Source organism: Stomoxys calcitrans, chromosome 5 (genome assembly GCF_963082655.1).
Source record: "Stomoxys calcitrans chromosome 5, idStoCalc2.1, whole genome shotgun sequence".
Lineage (NCBI taxonomy): Eukaryota > Metazoa > Arthropoda > Insecta > Diptera > Muscidae > Stomoxys > Stomoxys calcitrans.
In genome coordinates this window covers 93,828,823-93,854,665 of record NC_081556.1, presented here as the reverse complement: position 1 = coordinate 93,854,665, position 25,843 = coordinate 93,828,823, and the positions used below count along the sequence as shown (strand labels likewise).

Here is a 25,843-nt window from a genome sequence, read left to right as displayed (position 1 = left end):
AGTTTCAGCGGCACTAAAGGTCCTCCTAAGGGCAGAGGGATTTGACATATTTCTTTTTCAGGAACCATGGGTGTGTGGAGGAATGTTTCTTGAACTAAGAATTCCGGAATTTAAATTTCTCAAGGGTACGGGGAATGGGAGACACAAAACCTGTATGATTGCAAAGAGTAGTCTAAATGTTTTTCTTCTTCCGTCGCTGAGCACTGAAGATTCAGTAGTAGCCAGCCTTGAAATAAGAAAGTCTCATTTCCATTTTCCGGAGGCCACCGTAGCGCAGAGATGAGCATGTCCGCCTATAACGCTGAACGCCTGGGTTCGAATCCTGGCGAGACCATCAGAAAAAATTTTCAACGTTGGATTTCCCCTCCTAATGCTGGCAACATTTGTGAGGTACTATGCCATGTAAAACTTCTCTCCAAAAGAGGTGTCGTACTGCGGCACGACGTTCGGATTCGGCTATAAAAAGGAGGCCCCTTATCATTGAGCATAAAAACTTGAATCGGACTGCACTCATTGACATGTGAGAAGTTTGCGCCTGTTCCTTAGTGGAATGTTCATGGGCAAAATTTGCAATTTGCATTTCCGATTGGCTTCCCTTTACGTATAAGGCACACGATTCAGAGATGCCGCCTTCAAATCTAAGTTGCTGATTGAAAACGCTTCTGCAGGGAAGAAGAGCCTCATTGCGGGAAGTGATGCTAATGCACATGACCAGATATGGGGAAGTTCTGATGCCAACGAAAGCGATGAGCTGCTTATCGAATATATTCGAAGATTCAATCGGGCGACTTTTTATTAGAGGGGATAAATCGACCTTTATTACCAGGACCACGCAAGAGGTAGTAGATATGACTTTTGTATCGGCAGACATAAGCGCAAGAATATGCGACTGGGAAGTGTCCCGGCATGGGTTAGCCGTGAGCACCACACAGGCTGAAACATTGAGGTCCGATCCATATGGTGTTCATTGCTATAGTGGGAAACTTAGCTGCGAGCTACCAGGCTCGTCCACATGTTGCGGATAGTGGAATGCTTCATACGGTGTAGCTAGAACGGCAGTCACGGACAAACAGCGGCATCTAGCGGAGAGTCTCAGTGAGAGGCCGGGCGGCACCGGCTCTAGCACAAATACTAAGTGCGTATGATGATCGATATGTCAAAGCGGGTTATTGGCGCCTTTACATAACCAATGGCTTCTCTGTTCCCGGGACGAGCTTGCTCAGCTACAGGAGCTTGACGAGCATCGCCACCTCCATATGAAAATGTGGCTACAACAGCAACTTGGAAGTCTTGAATGACCACAGCTGCTCTGATCATCGTCATATTAGTTTTAGCCTTGGAGAAAATACCGCAAAAGTGACCCCTCGACAAAATATTGGTTTGCCCAAAAAGTAATTGCGGATTTTTTTTAAAAGAAAGTAAATGCATTTTTAATAAAACTTAGAATGAACTTTAATCAAATATACTTTTTTGACACTTTTTTTTCTAAAGCAATCTAAAAGTAACAGCTGATAACTGACAGAAGAAAGAATGCAATTACAGAGTCACAAGCTGTGAAAAAATTTGTCAACGTCGACTATATAAAAAATCCGCAATTACTTTTTGGGCAACGCAATAGAAGAAAGGCGGATTGGGATAAATTTCGGCACAAATTCTGCTCGTCTATCCCTTCTAGACCAGAAAAGGAAGTGGAAACTTCGAAGGATATAGACATAGTGGTCAGGCGCATCACGAAGACCCTGAATGACTCGCTAGTATCAGAATGTCCTAGTGCCAGAGCCAAGGGGCAAAAAGCGAACGTTATGGTGGATCCCAGAGTTGGTTGGTCTAAAGAAGGACTGCAGAAAACTCTTCAATAGAGCGAAAGCCACAAAAGCACCACACGATTGGGACATCTATAAGGTTGAGCTAAGAAAATATGAGGGCAAATCCTGGGTAGAATTCTGCCATCTGAGGCCTCTAGGCTAAGGAAGATTCTCTCCTCGAAACCTATCACGGTGGGGTATATTCAGAAGTCAGAGAATGCATAGACAATGTCTAGTGAGGAAACACTAGAACTACTCGTTGAGACACATTTCCCGGGAAATTCTCCAACGGACAACGTGGCGCCAGAAGACGTTGCCACTGGTATGCATTCGTCGGGCGTTATTAGGGAAATTGTGTCTGATCCCAAAATCCTTTGGGTGTTATGAAGTTTCAACAAGTTTAAGTCGCCAGGCCATGATGATGCATTACCGGTTGAATTACAAGCTGTGTCTGTTAGACAGGTTCCCTGGCTTAGGGTGATATACTCTGCTGGTATCAAAATGTCATATATAACTGTGGGATGGAGGGACATTTTCATTCCGAAAGCAGGAAAAGCGAAAGATTTTCGTCCTATTAGTCTGTCATATCATAGGTCAAAGATCCCTGGAGATCACCTGTCACAGCAACAGCATGCATATAGTAAAGGCAAATCCACCGAAACAGCCCTTCACGACCTAGTCGGCTATAAAGAGGGTTCTATCGCTATTTCTACCTACACAAAGGTCATTTTCATTCCGAAAGCAGGAAAAGCGTTAAATTTTCGTCCTATCAGTCTGACATCCTTTATGGCGAAGGCTCTTAAGAGGTTGATAGAAACATATCTCCGGGCAAAGATCCCTGGAGATCACCTGTCACAGCAGCAGCATGCATATAGTAAAGGCAAATCCACCGAAACAGCCCCTCACGACCTAGTCGGCTATATAGAGGGTTCTATCGCTATTTCTACCAAGATTTCGAGATGTTACAAACCAAATGACAAGATTAGTATACCCTATGGTGGTGCGTATTAAAAGCCAATTTAAGTCCCATATAATCCGATCCCTCGATATGAGGCCTTAAATCAATCCCTTTGAAGACCAGCAACCAGAATCTTGGCTTCCCACAGCCTGCATTCATATCCATTTCTCATTTTTACCCACTGTTAACCGCCCTCTAATAAATGTGTCTACTGCCTAGTGCTGCTGCTTTTGCATTGTAGCATAAAGTGGTGGCACTGCCGGTGTTGGCGTAGTTCAAGTGATGTTTGATACCATAAAGCAATATCACAAACAATGAGCGAACAGTTTGGAGCAAAATAAGAAGCGCAAAAAAAACATGCAAATGCAAGAAAAACTACCCTTAGGTGGTGGATGTCTGCAGCGGCAACGTCTGTCTGCTTGGGTTTTGTGGAATTGTCTCGTCAGAGTGCAAGCCTAGCTGGCGCCGCCACGGTCTTTTGCAGTCACAAACTCATACTCACACTCACACACCCATACATTCGAACATTCTACATTAAATTTTGTAAGGGTTGAATTGTCATCATATGCCTGAAATAGTATTTGCGTAAAACCTTCGTTTTCTAGCCGCAGCAATTTGGGGGAACAAAGTTTTTGCATGAATTAAATATTATCCTTTAAAAAGCATAGAATTTATAGCTAACAAATGTACACACATCGTCTTGGAGCGTGTGTGTGGGTGTGTGTTGCAATGCAATGTTGGTGTGTTCTTTTCCTTAGCATGTTGCAGAACAATGTTGAGCAACATGTGTGTAACACAAAGTAAATGGAATTTCAAATTGGATTTGAATGAGTTGGGAGGAATTCTAACACAAACTTAACCTCATACACAAACACACACATCCAAAACACCTCTGTCTGTGTGCTTGTATTTACACATGGATTTCATTTGGTGTCTACTGTCATGGCAACATACCAATAAAATAATTATACCCTGTGGGTTCTGCGGCTAGGGCATGTTCTACATTTTTTTAAATAAAACATTTTCAACAGTTGAGCAACAGGATGAAGTGTCTATAAAACTTTTACCTTAAAATGTGTTGATGATTAATTTTCCTATATTGTTTGTTTATGTCATCATCAAATCTTACCTGAAAAGAAAATTAAAAGAGAATAAGTGATGAGTCATTGCAACATTGTTTAAAGAATTATTAATGGACATAATTCGAAGGAAATTTATAAAAATCCAGATACAACAAATAATAAGTAAAAGCGTTCTAGGTTCGGCCAGGCCGAATCTTATATACCCTTCACCATGGATCTCATTTGCCAAGATTTTTTTGCCGGTGTATCTTTAAAGGCAAACAAACGATAATAGGTAAGAACTAACGCAGCCGTTATGGAGCTTTATCAGATCATGAACCTATTCGGGACATCCTGAGCTTGGATGTAGGAGGCCAAAGCAGATGCCATTGTGCAAAATTCCAACCAAATGGATAAGAGTTGCGCCCTATAGGGGTTCAAGAAGTAAAATTTCAGCCAAATCGGATAAGAATTACGCGCTCTAGAGAATCAAGAAGTACAAAGGCGTTTAATTCGGCCGAACTTTGTATGCCCATCATCTCGAGTATATATGTGAACCAACATCGATCATAATTCGGTAAAAAATGCATAATTTATGCCCCCAAAGCAGCTACATTAAAACATGGTCGGATTTGGACCAAATTCGGCACGGACGTTGAGTGGTCTAATAAGTATGTCATTGTTCAATTTTGTAGAACAAAATATTGGTCTTTTTGGTAGCTATATCCACATAAAGACCGATCTGAACCATATACGACATGGATATCGAAAAACCTAACATAAGTCTTTGTGTCAAATTTCAGTGAAAGCGGATTATAAATGTGCCTTTAATGGGGTCAAGACTTAAAATCCAGATATCGGTCCATATGGCAGCTATAACCAAATATGGACCGATCGGGGCCAAATTGAAGAGGGATATCGAAGAGCCTAACTAACCTCACTGTCCCAAATTTAGGCGAAATCGGACAATAAATACCCCTTTTATGGGCCCAAAACCTTATATCGAGAGATCGGTCTATATGGCAGCTATATGCTAATCTTAAGCGATCTGAGCCAAATTGCAGAGGTATGTCGAGGGGCTTAGCTTAACTCACTGTCCCGAATTTCGGCAACATAGGACAATAATTGCGCCTTTTATGGGCCCAAAGCTATAAATCGAGAGATCGGTCTATATGGCAGCTATACTCAAATCTGGATCGATCTGAGCCAAAATGAAAAAGGATGTAGAACTTCCTAACACATCTCACGGTCCCACATTTCGGCGAAATCGGACAATAAATGCGCCTTTTATGGGCTCAAAACCTTAAATCGAAAGATCGGTCTTTATGGCAGCTATATCCAAATTTAGACCGATCTGGGCCGAATTAAGTAAAAATGTCGAAGGGCCTAACACAACTCGCTGTCCCAAATTTTGACAAAATCGGATAATAAATGCGGCTTTTATGGGCCTAAGACCTTAAATCGAAAGATCGGTCTATATGGCAGCTATATCCAAATTTAGACCGATCTGGGCCGAATTAGGTAAAAATGTCGAAGGGCCTAACACAACTCGCTGTCCCAAATTTTGACAAAATCGGATAATAAATGCGGCTTTTATGGGCCTAAGACCTTAAATCGAAAGATCGTTCTTTATGGCAGCTATATCCAAATCTGGACCGATCTGAGCCAAAATGAAAAAGGATGTAGAACTTCCTAACACAGCTCACAGTCCCACATTTCAGCGAAATCGGACAATAATTGCGCCTTTTATGGGTCCAAAGCTATAAAACGAGAGATCGGTCTATATGGCAGCTATACTCAAATCTGGACCGATCAGAGCCAAAATGAAAAAGGATGTAGAACTTCCTAACACATCTCACGGTCCCACATTTCGGCGAAATCGGACAATAAATGCGCCTTTTATGGGCTCAAAACCTAAAATCGAAAGATCAGTCTATATGGCAGCTATATCCAAATTTAGACCGATCTGGGCCGAATTAAGTAAAAATGTCGAAGGGCCTAACACAACTCGCTGTCGCAAATTTTGACAAAATCGGATAATAAATGCGGCTTTTATGGGACCAAGACCTTAAATCGAAAGATCGTTCTTTATGGCAGCTATATCCAAATCAAGACCGATCGGGGCCAAATGGAGGAAGTCGTGTCGTGTGTCCAAACACAAGTCACTGTCCCAAATTTCAGTAAAATCGGATAATAAATGTGGCTTTTATGGGCCTGAAAATGCAAATTTTGCCCATGAACATTCCACTAAGGAACAGGGGCAAACTTCTCACATGTCAATGAGTGCAGTCCGATTCAAGTTTAAGCTCAATAATAATGGGGCCTCTTTTTTATAGCCGAGTCCGAAAAGCGTGCCGCAGTGCGACACCCTTTGGAGAGAAGTTTTACATGGCATAGTACCTCACAAGTGTTGCCAGCATTAGGAGGGGAAAACCGCCGCTGAAAATTTTTTCTGATGGTCTCGCTAGGATTTGGACCCCATGCGTTCAGCGTCATAGGCGGACATACATATCAAACTCTGCACCACGGAGGCCTCCAACTGATCTGGGCCAAGGACCTTAAATTGGTGGATCGGTCTATATATAGGGGATATATCAAGTTATAGTCCGATATTGCTCATCTTCGAACTTAAGGTGGTTATGGATAAAGAAAAGAATCTGAGCGAAGTTTCAGCTCAATATCTCAATCTCTGAAGACTGTAGTGTGATTTCAACAGACAGACGAACGGAAATTGCTAGATCGTTTTAGATTTTTACGACGATCAAGAATATTTATGCTTTGTAGGTCGGAAATTGATATTTCGATGACTTCGGTGGTGGGTATAAAAAGTCAAATCAGGAGATCGGTTTATATGGGTGCTATATCAGGTTATACAACGACTCAGACCATATTAGATTAATAAGAAGCCGTTTAGTGGAGCGGACGTGCTTTCATTCGATCCTCAAAGAAATATGTCCGTATCTCGTAATAGGTACTACCTATTACGAAAAATTTTAAAGTCGTTTTGGAATAGGCTCAAAATGGACTGCAAGGACCCAACAGCTGCGCGATGGTGGCGTCAGACCGGACGTGCTTTCATTCGATCCTCAAAGAAATATATCCGTATCTCGTAATAGGTACTACCTATTACGAAAAATTTTAAAGTCGTTTTGGAATAGGCTCAAAATGGACTGCAAGGACCCAACAGCTGCGCGATGGTGGCGTCAGACCGGACGTGCTTTCATTCGATCCTCAAAGAAATATATCCGTATCTCGTAATAGGTACTACCTATTACGAAAAATTTTAAAGTCGTTTTGGAATAGGCTCAAAATGGACTGCAAGGACCCAACAGCTGCGCGATGGTGGCGTCAGACCGTCTCCCCTCTCATAGATGTGGGTGCCTTGGCACCTGCAGTCGAGAGTAATGTTTCAAGCGCACAACTTGTCGCCCCGACTAACAAACGACTAACGAGTGAGCTCGTAGTCCTATGCGTCCTGTTAAGACACCAACAGCTATACTGACCTCCTTCTCTTCCTTTCAGTAATAGCCATGTCCTCTCACGATCCGGATCACTCCATAATATTTTCGCCGTGTTTGTCACTCATGACCTTAAATCGGACTGCGCCGACCCAAAAGGCTTCGGGTTAACCAAGTTTGTCGACGACAGTTCCCTGGCCTATGTAGACCCCCCAGGCTCTTTGAGAACCCATGGACTGAGATCTGTTTTAGACTGCCTGACCATAACACGGTCCTGCAGGCGGAGATCCGGGCTATCACGGAATGTGTAAGGTGGTGTGGTACTAACGCGAGGACATCGACGGTAAGGTCACGAACAGTCTTGGTATAAGCAGAAGATTCATGCCTTCTCTGAGCATGCCACAAACCACCGCATCGTTTGTGTGCCGAGCCACAATGGAGTAATGGGGAAATGGACAAAACAGAGGGATTCACAGTTCGTCCGCAGCCTCTAAGTAAAGGTGGTGTTTAGGATTCACATGCAGACAGCGACAGTGTCAACGTAACAGTCATCACAGCTGAATCGCGAGATGAGGGCAGTGGGATGACAGCAGAAGTGAGCGATGGCTTTGCTAAACTCAAGCAAGCAGACCGAGAAAAGGAGACAAAGAGGGGCAAAAATGCAGTATACTGCAAAAGATGGAACTGGCATTCCAAGAATTTCTACAGAGTCCGGACAGAGTGTCAGATCTCCCGAAGAGTGTAACACAGATAAAATACTAAAATAGGTACTGTGGGAAACGAAGCCATCCCCTTACAAAGAGACTCCAAACAGTTTACTGAGGAGGGAGACAAAGTCGGAACAGCAACGAAGTTAGGGCGCACTGTCTCCGAGTCTTCACGAAGGACTATGACTTCCAAAAGGATGCCACAGCCATCACGGAAGGAAAAGATGGTCGCTGACAAAGGTAAGGAGCCGCCCGGAGTGGTAAGAAAGCAGAACAGTGATGAGATGACTTATGACCTGTGCACCCGATAGGATTCCACCAGATCATCGGACCCAATTGAATCATCTGGTAAACGAACGGGTTTTCGATCATGTGTTGAACTCTGAAGGGGTCCACCCATACGCTGCACTTTGCGTCAGCGGAATGTATTGATACCGTCAAAAAGCTCGTTGGAAGTATCCAGACTCCCTGGCGCGCTAAGCTCGACCTTGTGAAAAAGATTGACACCCCCAGCACACAAAGGCGACGTTCTTCATCAAGGACGACGGAACGCATAATGGAAGTCTACAAAAAGCAATACCAAGAGTTGGCAGTGGAGAAATTTAGGGTCTTCCACAGGAAGGAGAAGGAGGAAGGAACTCTCCTTATGGTGGGCATGGTGTTGTGATCAAGTTGACGGCGCTTCAAAAGTCCACCTACTGCTCAATACTTTACAGGATCCAAACGATGTCTAGTTTGTGCATCACAGCTGCACTGAGGACGCTACAATCAGATGCACCGAAATTAATGCTACAACTTATGCCTCTGGACATTGTGGCTAGACAATTTGCTGCGACCACAGCCGCATAAATAAATATCTTCTCAGACAGCTAGGCAGCCATTAAATCACTGGAAAACGTATTTCTGAACACAAAAACCCCCTCAACTGTCGCAGATCTCTCAAAGAGATGATTTAACAGTTCAAAATTTACCTGTTCTAGGTGCCGGGCAACACAGATATCTCAGTGAATAGTAAAGCGGAAGAGCTTGCGAGACTATAATCCCTACACATTCGAGGGATCTTTGAGTATGGCTCTAGCGACATGTAAGCTAAGTTTTCAGGACCAGGCCCCAAGGACAACGAATGATAGATGGTCACAAAGAGGGAGCTGTTGGCATTCCAAAACTATGTGGCCTCATCTAGACTTGAAGAGGTCTACCGCTTTGCTGTCATTGGCTAGAACAGTCGTCTCAGTCATTGTGTCCCTCATGACAGGTTACCAGCAAGGATTGTTGCACAAGCTGAGTGGACATCGAAGAAGAAGAGACTATAGAACACCTTCTGTGTGTGTGTCCCGCATTGGCAGTCAGAAGGAGTTCCACTTTAGTTTCTCATTTCTTTGAGAACCTGTCTGATGGATGGATGGATGGTTCAACGGTAGGAACTAGAAGGGATCTTCCTTGTTCTATTCCTATGGTATCACAATGGACGAAAAAGTTTAAGTGAGTCAGATTGCAGGGAGACCACCGTAGCGCAGAGGTTAGCATCTCCGTCAATAACGCTGAACGCCTTAGTTCGAATCCTGGCGAGTCCATCAAAAAAATTTTCAGCGGTGGTTTTCCCCTCCTAATGCTGGCAACATTTGTGAGGTACTGTGCCATATAAAACTTCTCTCCAGAGAGTTGTCGCACTGCGGCACGCCGTTCGGACTCGACTATAAAAAGGAGGCCCCTTATCATTGAGCCTAAACTTGAATCGGACTGCACTCATTGATATGTGAGAAGTTTGCCTTAGTGGAATATACATGGGCAAAACTTGTATTTGTTTAAGTCAGATGGCAGACTGCCAATTAAACCTAACCTAACCTCTGGTGGCCATTGTTTGGGCACAAGAGTAAGGGCATGACGTACTACGGGACCACGACCGCCTTTTTCAAGATTTGGAAAACTAGGATAAGCAAATATCCTCATATTGAGCCATCACGCGGTGCAGTGGCAGGACTCTCAATACCGCCTAACGAACAGGGGGCGAATGACGAAACAGTCACCGTCTCTCTCAATATTGGGAAGACCAGAATAAGCAAAGATCTTAATACCAAAACATCAGGTAGTGCAGGGACTGGAGACCCAACACAGCATAGCAAACAGGGAACTGACAACGGATCCATCACCGATTTCAGGATACGAAAGACTAGGATAGGAAAAGATCCTAATATTGAAACATCAGGCAGCGCAGCGACAGAATGAACAGGGAGACGACGATGGCGTCATCACCTACATCGAAGTAGGCCATTTACTTAAGATTTGGAAGACTAAGATAGGCAAAGCTCCTAGTATTGTAACATCAGGCAGTACAGGGACGGGAAACTCAAGACAGCCTAACGAACAGGGACCCGACGATGAAGAAACCATTACCGACTTTCTTAAGATTCGGAAGACTAGGATAGGCAAAGAACCAAATACGAAAACATCAGGCAGTGCAGTAAAGTCAATGCAGCCTAATGAGCAAGAAACAGATTTACCTCCACCGGAGCGAGAAAGCTACACACGCTCTGATGGAGAAAATCAGCAAGGGCAAGATTCATAATGCCTTAATTCTGGAGCTATAGACGAGACGAAATAAAGTTTCTGGACTAAACCATATCAACTTCCAATTAGTCTTTGCTAACTCTGGTACTCGGCCACTCATATCAGAGCTGCACCATCTGGTGTGGAAGGCAAAACGGACAGGAATTGAGGTATTAATAGAGTGCGATGCGAACACTAGACAAATTTCGTGGGGTTGTACCAACATTAATAAGCGGGGCCAAGCCCTGGCATCCTAATAACACTTAATATTGGTAACACCGCTACCTTTGTTAATAGGACTAGGGAGGAGGTTTTAGATGTAACACTTTGTTCAAAAATCTAATCGACGAGGTCCAGAATTGAAAGGTTTCCACGTAAAACTCCTTCTCGCACCATCGTTACATTTGGTTTAGAATAACAAAGCCATCGCGAAATCCCATAAACTTCGGGAATAGGGTGAAAATCATCTGAATACCAGTTATGGTATCTCCAACGTGTGACATTTCGAGAGTATATTGTTTTTATACCCTCCACCATGGGATGGGGGTATACTAATTTCGTCATTCTGTTTGTAACTCCTCGAAATATTCGTCTCGGATCCCATATTCCTGATCGTCGTGACATTTTAAGTCGATCTAGTCATGTCTGTCCGTCCGTCTGTCTGTCGAAAGCACGCTAACTTTCGAAGGAGTAAAGCTAGCGGCTTGAAATTTTGTACAAATACTTCTGATAGGTGTAGGTCGGGATTGTAAATGGGTCATATCGGTCCATGTTTTGATATAGCTGCCATTTAAACCGATCTTGGGTCTTGACTTCTTGAGCCTTTAGGGGGCGCAATTTGCATGCGGATTGGTTGAAATTTTGCATGAAGTGTTTTTTTTTTATTATTTTCACCAACCGTGTCAAGTATGGTTGAAATCGGTCCATAAACCGATCTGGGGTCTTGACTTCTTAAGTCTCTGGAGGGCGCAATTGCAATCGGATTCAGCTGAAATTTTGCACGACGTGTTTCGTCATGACTTCCAACAACTGCGATAAGTATGGTTCAAATCAGTTCATGTTTTGATATAGCTGTCATATAAACCGATTTTGGGTCTTGACTTCTTCAGCCTCTAGAGGGCGCAATTTGTATTCGATTTGACTGAAATTTGGCATGCTGTGTTTTCTTCTGATTTACAACAACTGTGCTAAGTATGGTTGCAATCGGTTTATAACCTGATATAGCTGTCATATAAACCGATATGGGGTCTTGACTTCCTGATCCGCTAGAGGGCGTAATTCTTATTCGATTTGGCTGAAATTTTGCATGAAATGTTTTGTTACGACTTCCAACGACTGTGCTTAGTACGGTTCAAATCGGTCCATAACCTGATATAGCTGTCATATAAACCGATCTTGGGTCTTGACTTCTTGAGCCGCTAGAGGGTGCAATTCCAATCCGATTTGGCTGAAATTTTGCACGACGTGTTTCCTCATGACTTTCAACAATTGTGCAAAATATGATTCAAATCGGTCCATAACCTGATATAGCTGTCATATAAACCGATCAAGGGTCTTGACTTCTTGAGCCGCTAGAGGGCGCAATTCCTATCCGATTCAGCTGAAATTTTCCACGACGTGTTTCGTCATGACTTCCAAAAACTGTGCCAAGTATGGTTCAAATCGGTAAATAACCCGATATAGCTGCCATACAAACCGATCTTGAATCTTGACTTCGTGAGCCTATAGAGGGCGCAATTTGCTTGCGATTTGGTTGAAATTTTGCATGAGGTGTTTTTTATGATTTTCAACAACCGCTAATTCGCGAAAATTTTGCACGACGGGTTTCGGTATGACTTTCAACAATTGTGCAAAGTATAGTTTAAATCGGTTCATAACCTGATATAGCTGTCATATAAACCGATCTTGGGTCTTGACTTCTGGAGTCTCTAGGGGGCGCAATTCCAATTCGATTTGGCTAAAATTTTGCACGACGTGCTTCGTCATGACTTCCAAAAACTGTGCCAGGTATGGTTCAAATCGGCAAATAACCCGATATAGCTGTCATATAAACCGATCTGGGGTCTTGACTTCTTGAGCCGCTAGAGGGCCCAATTTTCATCCGATTTGGCTGAAATTTGGCATAATGTGTTTTCTTACGATTAACAACAACTGTACCAAGTACGGATGAAATCGATGCATAACCTGATATAGCTGCCATATAAACCGATCTGGGATCTTGACTTTTTGAGCCACTAGAGGGCGCAATTTTCATCCAATTTGGCTAAAATTTTGTACAACGGCTTCTCCCATGACCTTTAACATACGTGTCAAATATGGTCTAAATCGGTCTATAACCTGATACAGCTTCCCCATAACACTATCTCCCTATTTCACTTTTTGAGCACCTAAAGGGCGAAATCCTTATTCGATTTGGCTGATATTTTACACAATGACTTCTACTGTGGTCTTCAACATTCATTCCTTTAAGGTCCGAAACGGACCGCAACTTGATATAGCTCCAATAGCATAACAGTTCTGTTCTTATATCCTTTCCATTGTTTGCCTAGAAAGAGACACTGGGATAAGAACTCGACAAATGAGATCCATGGTGGGGGGTATATAAGATTCGGCCCGGCCGAATTTTGCACGCTTTTACTTGTGTGGCAAGGTGTTATCGGAACAAAAAGCCACTCTCATATTTTCAATATTTTGCAGTGTTTCTATTGCAAATATTCCAAAAAAAAATCTTTGATGAAAAGTATTGTTTGCTTAAATTTGATACTTTCTCGATATAATCAAAACATAATGGGGTTTTTTATTTGAATCTCATATCATTTGCAACAATATCCACATATTTCAAAAATTACAAAAAAAAATGTCATTACTGCCAAAACAAGAGCCGAAAAAAACCCCCTTACCCACAGAGAACCTAACATCCAGCACATATATTTTCTAAGGGTATATGGTTTAACCCTTGCCCACAAAGTATGAATGGAAAATGTAAAAATAATGAACACACACAAACACATTTTAATAATGCCTCGAGGAACTAGGCAAACAACCTGGACATATAAACCATTATAACCAAAGAATGAAGGGGAAAAAAAACCAAACCAAATCAAAAAAAAAAAAAATCTTTCAAAGGGACAATGCCAACCTAAGCTCAGCCATAAATAGAACAACACCCACCTTTCCCCATTTATGATGGAAGCTGTCTGGGGATCTATGAGTGTGTGTGAGTGTGTGTGTGTGTGTGCGAGTGTCAACACATGTATGCAGTAATATATTGATAAAGTATCTGTGATGTTTTTGTGTGTGTGTGGGTGTGTGTGTTATAAATCCTTAAAACAAGGACATGTTAATACACATGTATTCTCGTATGTGTACGTGCAGCGATGGATATGTTGTACATTTGCTTTTAAGATCATAAAACAAGGACATTTGACTTTTGTAATGTGATCTCCTTAAAAACATTATTTTAAGCATTTCTTTTATGGAGTATGCTTGTGCACGGATGTGGGTGTGAGTGTGTGGGAGTTTTTTTTTTATTTGGTTCTGCTGCTCTTTGTCATACGTCTTCATACATTTTAATTTAATTAAAACAAGTTAAAAGTTGTTTGGATATTTTTTATGCTCTCTATACCCTTCACGATGATGGGTGAGCATAGTGATTTCTTATATCCTTTAGAATTCGCCCAAAGACTTTGTATTGCAAATAATCGAGATTTTGTTTTATTTGAGAATAAACTGGGTTTTATTGTTGTTGTGAACTGACTTGAGTACTCTTTTTCACAAATGGAAGATATTCATTGTGAGGCAGGGGGGTAAGAATCTTTTGGAGTAGGATTGTAAAGATTTTAGGATTTTAAAAATGGCCAAACAAATTATATTTGGCAATAAATCTCTAATGAAAGTTTTAATGAAAACACGTAAAAGGGAATAAAGTTTGGCCGGGTCCATCTTGGGATAACCACCACTTCGGATGTATATATTGGGTTGCCCAAAAAGTAATTGCGGATTTTTTTCTAAAGCAAGCTAAAAGTAACAGCTGATAACTGACAGAAGAAAGAATGCAATTACAGAGTCACAAGCTGTGACAAAATTTGTCAACGCCGACTATATGAAAAATCCGCAATTACTTTTTGGGCAACCCAATATTAACCTCTCTCGGGTCTTGAGCTTAAAGGATGACAAACTAATGAAACGAAAATCTCTCGCTTTCGTGTGATGAGGTTTTCCTGCTTTTGGAGTGCAAATGACCTTTGCATCCCTCCATTCCACAAGGATATACGACATTCTGATGCAAACAGAGTACAACTCCCTAAGTCAAGGAGCCAGTAACATATAAAACATTCGTCCTTACCATCATTCGTCCCACCTTCTTTGTATCTCCTACGAAATAATTTAAATGCGTCTTTGTTTGAAGTGTCTCACTCAAATGCATAGACGCAAGGTTATTCTTAAACTCCTTGCTTTTGACTCAGCTTTTCTTAACAAGACCATGGGGTGTTGCCTACATGTCCCCGAAACAATGTTGCCTTGGCAAGTGAGTGAGCGAATGAATGCGTGAACGTTTGCTTTTGTGCTTGCAAAAGAAGTATAAAAAGAATTTAATTATTATGAATTTGACAAAATTTAATTAAATTCTTTTATGATACCCCCTCCTTGCCAAATGATACACACACACACACACACAGCCACTGAGTGAGTGAGAGCGAACTCAAACTCAAGCCAGTGGCGCAGCATAAATGAAGAAATTGTTGTTCTTACTGACTTTGCATCGTTTTAATTTCATGCTTTTGTTTATTTGATATCCTGGTAGCCCTTCAACCGATTGCTTACTCCCTGTTTGCTTATCGTAGCCCAGAAATGTTAATAAAAACCAAGTCAAGTGTATAAGTGATGGATGTGCTTGGTGGCAAAGAATGACTTGGTCGTTTGCTTGGCAGCGTCGACTGCTAACGAATGGATGGGTGCATGACTTGGTTGGGTGGGTGTACACTGTACACTCTGGAGTGAAGGATGTGTCACAGCAACATGTTAATTTTTCGCATTTCTTATCACTTGACTTAACGACTTGAAAATAAAGAGAGAAATGGGGGGAAGAAAAACACCATGATACACAAGATAAGAACTACAGAATGATTAGGGCAATCATTAGCCCTTTCGTTTGTAGCTTTGAACAAGCAAAAAATATAGCAAGCATTTAGGCGTTGAGTTCACTGAGAGCAGGAAAGAATTGAAAAACCCTCCACAGCCTGGCGCATATCCGTCCTTGGCGAGCGTTCTCACTAGACCTATAACGTTAGGAGTTTTGCAATATGGCCCACCGTTTTGGACCAAATTCAGCATGGACATTGAGTGATCTAATAGGTACAAGCCATTGTCCAATCTTGTGGAACCAAATATTGGTCTGTTTGGTAGCTTCAACCAAATATGGGCCGATCTGAACCATAAACGACACGGATGTCGAAAAGCCTAACATAGGTTAGGATAAAAAGAGGGTGCAGATATTTATCCACCCCATGCCACTATGGACATACACCTAAGCCAGTAATCGGCTTGTTGTGCGCTCTAAAAACTACCTCTAAAACTTCTAAAAAGAAAATTTTAAATTAGGAATTCCGTGTTACTTACAAAATCCTTAATTGTTTTCCATGCCACTCCCCAAAGTTGATTCATGTCTGATATCGTGTCTCCACCCAAGTGCCAGTATCCGTTGGACACGAAAGCCTGACAATGACAAATAAAATCCTCCAACGTCTCATCATCTTCCCCGCAAGCCCGACACATGCTATCACTTGCCTCACGGATTTTACATAAGTGAGCTCGTAGTCCTATGTGTCCCGTTATGAAACCAATAGCCATAGTGACCCCCTTCTTGCTTCTCTATCAGTAATAGCCTCGTCTTCTCACGATCTTGATCCCCCATAGGATTTTCGACGTCCTAACGACCGTTTCGCTGTTCCAAAATGTTGCATGCGCATTCGTTGCCCACTCCCTTAACTCGAACTGCGTCGACCCGAAAGGTTTCGGGTTGCAAATTTTGCCAAGGAACATTCCACTAAGGGAACAGGGGCAAACTTCTCACATATCAATGAATGCATTCCGATTCAAGTTTTTAAGCTCAATGATAACGGCCCTCCCTTCTATAGCCGAGTCCGAAAGGCGTGCCACAGTGCGACACCTCTTTGGAGAGAAGTTTTACATGGCATAGTACCTCAGAAATGTTGCCAGTATTAGGAGGGGAAAACCACCACTGAAAATTTTTTCTGTTGGTCTCGCCGGAATTCGAACCCAGGCGGTCAGCGTTCAGTAGGCGGACATGCTAACCTCTGCGCTACGGTGGCCTCCTCCTTTGGGTTAACCAAGTTTATTGAAGGCAATCCTCTGGCCTTCACCGCCAATCGTCTGCCCTTTTATTCCCCATAACTGCGTTATGGCCGGGCACCCAAACGATGAAGATTTTGCCATCCTCAGAGAAGGCGTTAGTCTCCTTCTTACACTGCAAGACTGTTTGTGACCTTACCGTCCTGGTTGTTATAGTCCTTATGACAATTTTACTGTCGGTAAAGATGTTTACACTCGACGTATTTGCGTTAGCACCACACCATTTCACGCATTCCGTGATCGCCCGGATCTCCACCTGCAAGACCGTATTATGGTCAGGCAGTCTAAAACAGATCTAAGACCCTGGGTTCTCAATGTAGATGCCCAGACCCACTATGTCCTCTAGCTATGATCCATTTGTGTAACATGAACTTCCTGATGGCAATACTAGGGGTTCCGTCAATCCAAGACTGTGCCAATGGCAGCAATGCCTCGCACTCGACTTCAAGGTTCATCTCAGGTATCCGTTCAGAAACCTCTGCCCTTCCTTCCAGGTTTCCTATGGTCGCCTCGATATGAGCTGCTCCTATCCTCAAGCCATTCTCCCATGGCCTTAAGTCTCAAAGCCGCAGTGGCTGCTTCACACTTAATCTGTATGTCAATGGGTCGGATATCTAGAATAGTCTCCAGTGCCCTAGTGGGCATGGTCGTCATCGCTCCTCCCATGCCAAGACAACATGTTCTCTGAACCTGTTGCATGGTCCTTATGTTGCACTTTTTCTCCATAGCAGTCCACCAAACTACTGAGGTGTAGGTAAGTATTGGTCTAATCACGCTTCTGTGGAGCCAGTGAACTTTCCTAGGATTCAGGCCCCATTTCGAGACTACGGCCCGTCTACATAGTGCCCAACATGTGAGAGCCTTCTCAGTACGCTCCTGAATGTGACACTACCAATTCAGTCCAAGATCACACCTAAATATTTGACCTTGTCAGATATCGAAATCGCCTTACTGAGGAAACGTGGTGTGTCAACGTGGCCCACCTTCGTCTTCCTCGTAAGTAGGCATATTTCAGTTTCCTCAGAGTTAACATTGAGACCTCTGGATCTAGCCCAGTCATAGGCCATATGCAAGACCCTTTTGGGCCTTTTGAATAGCTCCTTCGGATCCTTACACCTTAGAAGTATTATAACATCGTCTGCGTAGCAGGCGAGTTCAAATCCCTTCTCAGTCAGCATCCGTAATAGGTCATTTAAGATGGTCACCCATAGGAGTGGCGATAAAATGCCCCCCTGTGGCGTGTCCTGTGCCACTTTCTCCCATATATTTATGCCATGAGACACACAATTTATCCACCTGTTCCTTAGCATATGGTTTATCCAGTCTCTAAGGACCGGGTCAAACCGGTACTTCCTCTCCTCTTTTGTTTTTGGGTGGCGTTTCAGTCTTCTCTGGGTTAACATTGAGACTTCTGGGTCTAGCCCAGTCATATGCCATATGCAAGACTCTTTCCGCCCTTCTGCATAGCTCGTTCGGATCCTTACCCCATAGAAGTATCATAAAGTCGTCTGCGTAGCAGACGGGTTCAAATCCCTCCTCGTCAGCGTAGCAGACGGGTTCAAATCCCTCCTTAGTCAGCATCCGTAATAGGTCATTTAAGGTGGTCACCCATAGGAGTGGCCATAACATGCCCCCCTGTGGCGTGCCCTGTGCCACTTTCTCCCTTATATGTATGCCATGGGACACACAATTTATCCACCTGTTCATATGGTTTATCCAGTCTCTAAGGATGGGGTCAAATCGGTACTTACTCTCCTCTTTTGGTTTTGGGTGGCGTTTCAGTCTTCTCTGGGTTAACATTGAGATCTCTGGGTCTAGCCCAGTCATATGCCATATGCAAAACTTTTTCGGCCCTTTTGAGTAGCTCGTTCAGATATTTACCCCTTAGAAGTATTACAACATCGCTCCCTGCTCAGTCAGCATTCGTAATAGGTCTTTTATGGAGGTCACCCATAGGAGTGGGGATAAAATGCCGCCCTGTAGAGTGCCTTGTGTCACTTTCTCCCTTATATTTATACCATGGGTCACACAATTTATCCACCGGTTCATATGGTTTATCCAGTCTCTAAGGGCCGGGTCAAACCCGTACTTCCTCTCCTCTTTTGGTTTTGGGCGGCGTTTCAGTTTTCTCTGGGTTAACATTGAGATCACTGGGTTTAGCCCAGTCATATGCCATATGCAAGTCTCTTTCAGCCCTTCTGCATAGCTCGTTCGGATCCTTACCCCATAGAAGTATCATAAAGTCGTCTGCGTAGCAGACGGGTTCAAATCCCTCCTCGTCAGCGTAGCAGACGGGTTCAAATCCCTCCTTAGTCAGCATCCGTAATAGGTCATTTAAGGTGGTCACCCATAGGAGTGGCCATAACATGCCCCCCTGTGGCGTGCCCTGTGCCACTTTCTCCCTTATATGTATGCCATGGGACACACAATTTATCCACCTGTTCATATGGTTTATCCAGTCTCTAAGGATGGGGTCAAATCGGTACTTACTCTCCTCTTTTGGTTTTGGGTGGCGTTTCAGTCTTCTCTGGGTTAACATTGAGATCACTGGGTTTAGCCCAGTCATATGCCATATGCAAGTCTCTTTCAGCCCTTCTGCATAGCTCGTTCGGATCCTTACCCCATAGAAGTATCATAAAGTCGTCTGCGTAGCAGACGGGTTCAAATCCCTCCTCGTCAGCGTAGCAGACGGGTTCAAATCCCTCCTTAGTCAGCATCCGTAATAGGTCATTTAAGGTGGTCACCCATAGGAGTGGCCATAACATGCCCCCCTGTGGCGTGCCCTGTGCCACTTTCTCCCTTATATGTATGCCATGGGTCACACAATTTATTCACCGGTTCATATGGTTTATCCAGTCTCTAAGGGCCGGGTCAAACCCGTCCTTCCTCTCCTCTTTTGGTTTTGGGCGGCGTTTCAGTTTTCTCTGGGTTAACATTGAGATCACTGGGTTTAGCCCAGTCATATGCCATATGCAAGTCTCTTTCAGCCCTTCTGCATAGCTCGTTCGGATCCTTACCCCATAGAAGTATCATAAAGTCGTCTGCGTAGCAGACGGGTTCAAATCCCTCCTCGTCAGCGTAGCAGACGAGTTCTAATACCTCCTCAGTCAGCATCCGTAATAGGTCATTTATGGTGGTCACCTATAGGAGTGGCGATAAAATGGGTCCGTAGGCCTTTGGTGTCGCATAGCTTGCTTTGCCGCGCTTCGGTATAAACACCACCCTTGCCTGCTGCCAGGTTTTCGGAGTATATGAAAGTCCTAGGCATGCTGTGAAAATATTGGCCAGACGAGGCGCCAGATAGTCTGCCTCTTTCTGCAGTAACGAGGGTCATATTCCATCAGGTCCCTAAAATCACCTTAGATTTCTTCGACGTTCCGAATTATTGGGTTGCCCAAAAAGTAATTGCGGATATATACTTTGTAGGGTCGAAAATGGATATTTTCGATGTGTTGCAAACGGAAGAACTAAACGAATATACCCCCCATTCTATGATGGTGGGTATAAAAAACAGATAATTTTAAAGAACCTTCATAACCAACTGCAAAGACTTTCAGGTAGACCAAGCTGCTGGGGAATATTAAATGACCATTGCAAGGATGCTGCATAGGTTGCTGTTCCTATTGCAGTTCCTATTGTATCACAACTGAACTCTTTGTAACCAGACTTGCCCGTAAGGCAGAATTATTTATTTGATCTGTGTGGTTCATTCTTGCTTTATGAATACTTCCATACTCACACACACACACACACTTTCAAACAAAAGGCTAAGGCTACAAATCCTGTTTAGAAATAAGAACAGAGTATTAGCTTATCTTTTTATGCTTCCCATTGGGAGTGCATATCGCAGGATGACTAAGTGAATACAAATCGAAATACAATTGTAAAGGTAGGGTGGATGAAGCAGAGACAGGGTTATGTGTAGGCGAATGGGAGTTCGGGTCTCTGAAATGCTTGAACTGTCCCTAAGCTAAATAAATACATTTTAAGGACATGCAAGACAAGTCAAATAATCAAATGATAATCTTGTGCAAGTACGAACGTTCGAGTGTTTTTGCTGTGTTAAGACTGTTTTCATATGACAAAGCAACATTGGAGGACAAAGTAAGTCACTGTGGCTACAAATCTTGTCAAATTGCATTAAAGAAAAGGATTTGTGCATGTTTTAATCCTTGCACAAGTCTTTGAGTGTGCTTTAACTATGGATAATAGATTTGTGCAATAAGAAAGCCATTCACTACATGCTAGCATTTATTCATTTGAGATTTTGAGAGAGCTCTTTGTGTCGATGTAGATTGCTAAGGATTTTGGGAAATTAAAAAAATCGGTTTTATCTTTGTGATACCAGTAAAATAAACAGAGGACATACCAAGGATATGCATTGTAAAACCCCCTAGGGAGGACATACGAAAGTTGTCCCAGACTTCATAAAAAAATTAGTCTTAGCAGATTATGTAGGCATAAATGGGAAAGGAGGTTAACTATGCTACGACTATGGGAAAATTTAGCCTGCAAGGAGGAGGAGAATCGGATAACGGAATGATTATCACAAGAAAGTTGTACTTCTTTCGGCCTTCCTTAACCAAAGAAGATATTGACAGCAATGTCAGTAGGATAACGACTGAAAAAGAAAGGACTTTCGAAAATAGTTTTCCGCTTTGATAAAGAGTAACCGGGGAGATTCGCAGAATTGGGAATAAGGACCGCAGACCTTATAACAGCACAAGTCTTGAAAAATCGACATTTTATTACTTACTTTAATTGGCTATGGCAAAATATTGGGTTGCCCAAAAAGTAATTGCGGATTTTTTAAAAGAAAGTAATTTTTAATAAAACTTTAATCAAATATACTTTTTTTACGCTTTTTTTCTAAAGCAAGCTAAAAGTAACAGCTGATAACTGACAGAAGAAAGAATGCAATTACAGAGTCACAAGCTGTGAAAAAATTTGTCAACGCCGACTATATGAAAAATCCGCAATTACTTTTTGGGCAACCCAATATTTGTTCCACTAGCCGAACGTGGATAGGCATTTCAAGCGCCTCGATCTTCTGCGCTCATTCTAAAATCTCTGACACCAAGTTTCGAGATGTCTCCCACCACTTTTGATCTTTTCATCGGGCTTTTGGTCTTCCCGGTTTGCGTGTACCACCGTGTTTGCCTTCAAAATACTTCTTTGCTAGAGCTTCTTCATCCATTCTGACAACATGACATAGCCAACGCAGCCGTTGTATTTTGATGCGTGAGACTATGCTATCGTCGTCATACAGCTCATACAGCTCGTGGTTCATATGTCGCCTATATTCTCCGTTGACGCAAACTGGTTCATATATTGTATTATACGAAGAATCTTTCTCTCAAACACTCCAAGTACTGCCTCATCTGCTTTCACAAGTACCCATGCTTCAAAACCACATAACAGCACGGGTTGTATCAGCTTGTATAGCGTAATCTTCGTCTGTCGAGAGGTGGCCTTGTTTCTAAACTGCCTACTTAGTCCAAAGTAGCATCTGTTTGCCAGTATTATTCTTCGCTTAATCTCAATACTGGTGTCATTCGTTTCGGTTACGGCGATGCCGAGGTAGATAACTGACTGACTGTCTCAAAGTTGTGGTTCCCAACTTTCTCCATTTTTTTTTATCTGCTCGGTTGTGCAAGACATTTTGGGAGTTGAAACCATCCATTTCGTCTTATCTCCATTTACTGCCAGGCCTATTTTCAGTGACTCTCTTTCGATTCTTTTAAAGGCAGCAGTTACTACTCTCGGTGACCGACCTATGATATCGATGTCGTCGGCATAGGCGAGTATCATATGTCCGTGAAGATATATTTGAATATAACTTAGCCAAGACACAAACCTGACATTTTAATAGAGCTATGTTAAGTGATTAACAGAGCATTGTTGTAGATAAATTCTTTGGCAAGTGATTTTATAAACTATTAGATGAGAAAATGCTAAAAATTATTTTTTGATTTAAAATATAAAAGAAACTTAGTTAACAGTGCTCTGTTAATCACTTAACATGGCACTGGTGTGCTAGGTTTGTGTCTTGGCTAAGTTATATTCAAATTTATCTTCACGGACATGAGTAGCATGTGTTCTCTTGTGATTAGTGTGCCATATCTATTCACATCTGCATCTCGTATAATCTTCTCCAACAGGATATTAGAAACAGATCACACGATAGGCTGTCTCCTTGTCTGAAACCTCGTTTGGTATTAAATGGTTCGGAGAAATTCTTTCATATTCTTACTGAGGAACGCCTATCAGCAAGTGTCATCTTGCAGAGTCTTATTGATTTTGCAGGGATACTCAACTCAGACAAGGCTTGAAATACCTTTGAACATAAAGGAGTATCGAAAGCGGCTTTGTAGTCAACAAAGAGATGGTAGGATGTTGATTTGTCCATCTCGGGTCTTTTCCAGGACTTGACAGTTTATTAGGGTGTGAATTAGGCACGGCTCCAATAATACAACAAATTGACCAGAATGGCGCATTACCACTCCTATAAGCTTTATTGCGAACAAGTTGATAGCATTAATGACATTGCCAAAATGAAAAGTTTTCTCTCGAAAGCCCATGTCCAAATCGAAACGTTAATGGACGACTGGGGAATAAAAGCTAAGATAACGAAGGAATGGCTATAGTCGCATCTGACTGCTATAAACGCAGCGTGCCTAGGACATGCATATATACCGAAAGCCTGGTACGAGATAAGGATGTTGTTTATACCACAACCTACAAGCCTTACATACTTCGACTCAAAGCAGTGGAGTGTATAATGGATTCTGGGCATCTCACCCCAGCGAATTGCTCAGATACAAGCAGCGCGCCTATGTGAAAGGGAGATGTACAATCCCGCCCTGCACGGGGTTGCTCATAGAATGGAAGAATATTTCGAGCTCAAAATGTAGGCTTTAGCGATATGCATAGACATCGAAGAGGCTTTTAACAATGTCCGGACTGAGAACTTATCCATCCAATCCTTAGACCAATAATGGTTGAAACGGGTCTTTGGGAACTGGATAAGCCACTTGCCAAGGAAAAGGTCGATAAATTGTGGGTCACATGATATAAGGCCAAGGTAGTGCAGGGCATGCCACAGGGGGTCATTTTAGAACCTCATCCTAGGGTATACCCTACTACGGATCTTGAATGAAGAGGGAGTTAAGGCCGTTATAATACTTCTAAGTGGTAGGAGCATAAGCTTAGAAAGTCCTCTGGGGGTTTCCCCCTTCCCTTCCCCAGAAAGCTGGGCTTGCTTCGCTTATGTATGGTAGTCCAAATCAGCTATGCATGAAGGCGAAAGTATCTTAAACTTGGCATACGACTGCGCTAGACCTAGGAGTCTGAATGTAAACCAAGAGAAGACTGAACGAGGAAGACGAAGGTGGGCCAATTCAAAGCTCCACGATTCCTCCACAGAACGATTCCCATGTCGGGTTATATGCTTAAAAGTGATGTTGAAAGGAATCATAAAGTTATAACGGAACATCACGTAGAAAATTTCAGCTAAATCGGACAAAAACTGCGGCTTCCAGGGGCTCAAGAAGTCAAATCGGGAGATCGGTTTATATGGGGGATATATCAGGTTGCTGACCGATTTCGACTGAACTAAGCAGAGTTATTGGAAGTCATAACAGAACACTACATGCAAAATACCTAAAATCGGACAAAAATTTCGGCTTCCAGAGGCTCAAGAAGTCAAATCGGGAGATCGGTTTATATGGGAGCTATATCCAAATCTGAACCGATATGGCCCCTTTGCAATCCCCAACGACCTACATCAGGGCTAAGCATCTGTGCAAAATTGCAAGCGGCTAGTTTTACGCGTTCGACCGCTATCGTGACTTACAGACGGACATGACTAGATCGACTCAGAGCGTCGAGACGATCAAGAATGTATTATGTTGCCCAAAAAGTAATTGCGGATTTTTTATTTAGTCGGCGTTGACAAATTTTTTCACAGCTTGTGACTCTGTAATTGCATTCTTTCTTCTGTCGGTTATCAGCGGTTACTTTTAGCTTGCTTTAAAGTTCATTCTAAGTCTTATTAAAAATGCATTTACTTTCTTTTAAAAAATCCGCAATTACTTTTTGGGCAACCCAATATATACTTTATGGGGTCTTCGACGAATATTTCGACATGTTACACACGGAATTACCTCATTAGTATACCCCCATCCTATGGTGGTGGGTATAACAAGTTAAAGGTGCTAAGTTCGGACGGGCCAAATTTTATATACCCTCCACCATGGATCGCATTTGTCAAGTTCCTTGCCCGGTATCTTTTTCAATGCAAACTAAGAACAATAAATAAGAATTGGCTAGGCTAACTTGGCAATGGATGCCATTGTGCAACATTTCTATCAAATCGGGCTATATCAAAAGATGAATCTCCACCGACCTATATAAGAGGAAGTTTTTGTGCAGAAATTCAAACGAAATTCAAAATTCGTTCGAAAGTTAGTCGGCTATTCATAGACAGACAGAAAGACGGACTGATATGGCTAGATCAACTTAAATTGTCATGACGATCAAGAATTAATGTACTTTATGGGGTCTTAGACCAATATTTCGAAGTGTTATAAATGGAATGACGAAGTTAGTATACCCCCCTCCTATGTTCTTGTGGCGATCCTATGGCGATCCTCGTCAAGCTCTTATAGTCGAGCAAGCTTGTTCTGGTCTATACGACCTATCGACGCGGCAATATGTTGGCCATTGGTTATTTAAAGGTGTCAATATCTTGCCCTGTCGTATCAAGCCTCAAAGGCATTCAGTATTTATGCAATAGACGGAGCCAACCGGCCTCTCACTAAGACTCTCCACTCCATACCGCCGATTTGGCTGAAATTTTGCACAACGGCCTCTCCTATGACCTTCAACATTCGTGCTGAACATAGTCCGAATTTGTCCATAATTTGATATAGCT

The 25,843-nt window shown here is 42.6% G+C and overlaps 1 long non-coding RNA gene across 1 annotated transcript in view; it reads right to left on the bottom strand.

Annotated features, from left to right (window-relative positions):
- Positions 1-3,809: 3,809 nt before the first annotated feature.
- The window catches only part of LOC131997975 (uncharacterized), a 128,527-nt gene continuing 106,493 nt past the window's right edge, over positions 3,810-25,843 (bottom strand). Inside the window, exon 3 of the long non-coding RNA XR_009398485.1 lies at positions 3,810-3,892. This is a non-coding gene — a long non-coding RNA (uncharacterized LOC131997975). The remainder of the gene's footprint in view (positions 3,893-25,843) is intronic.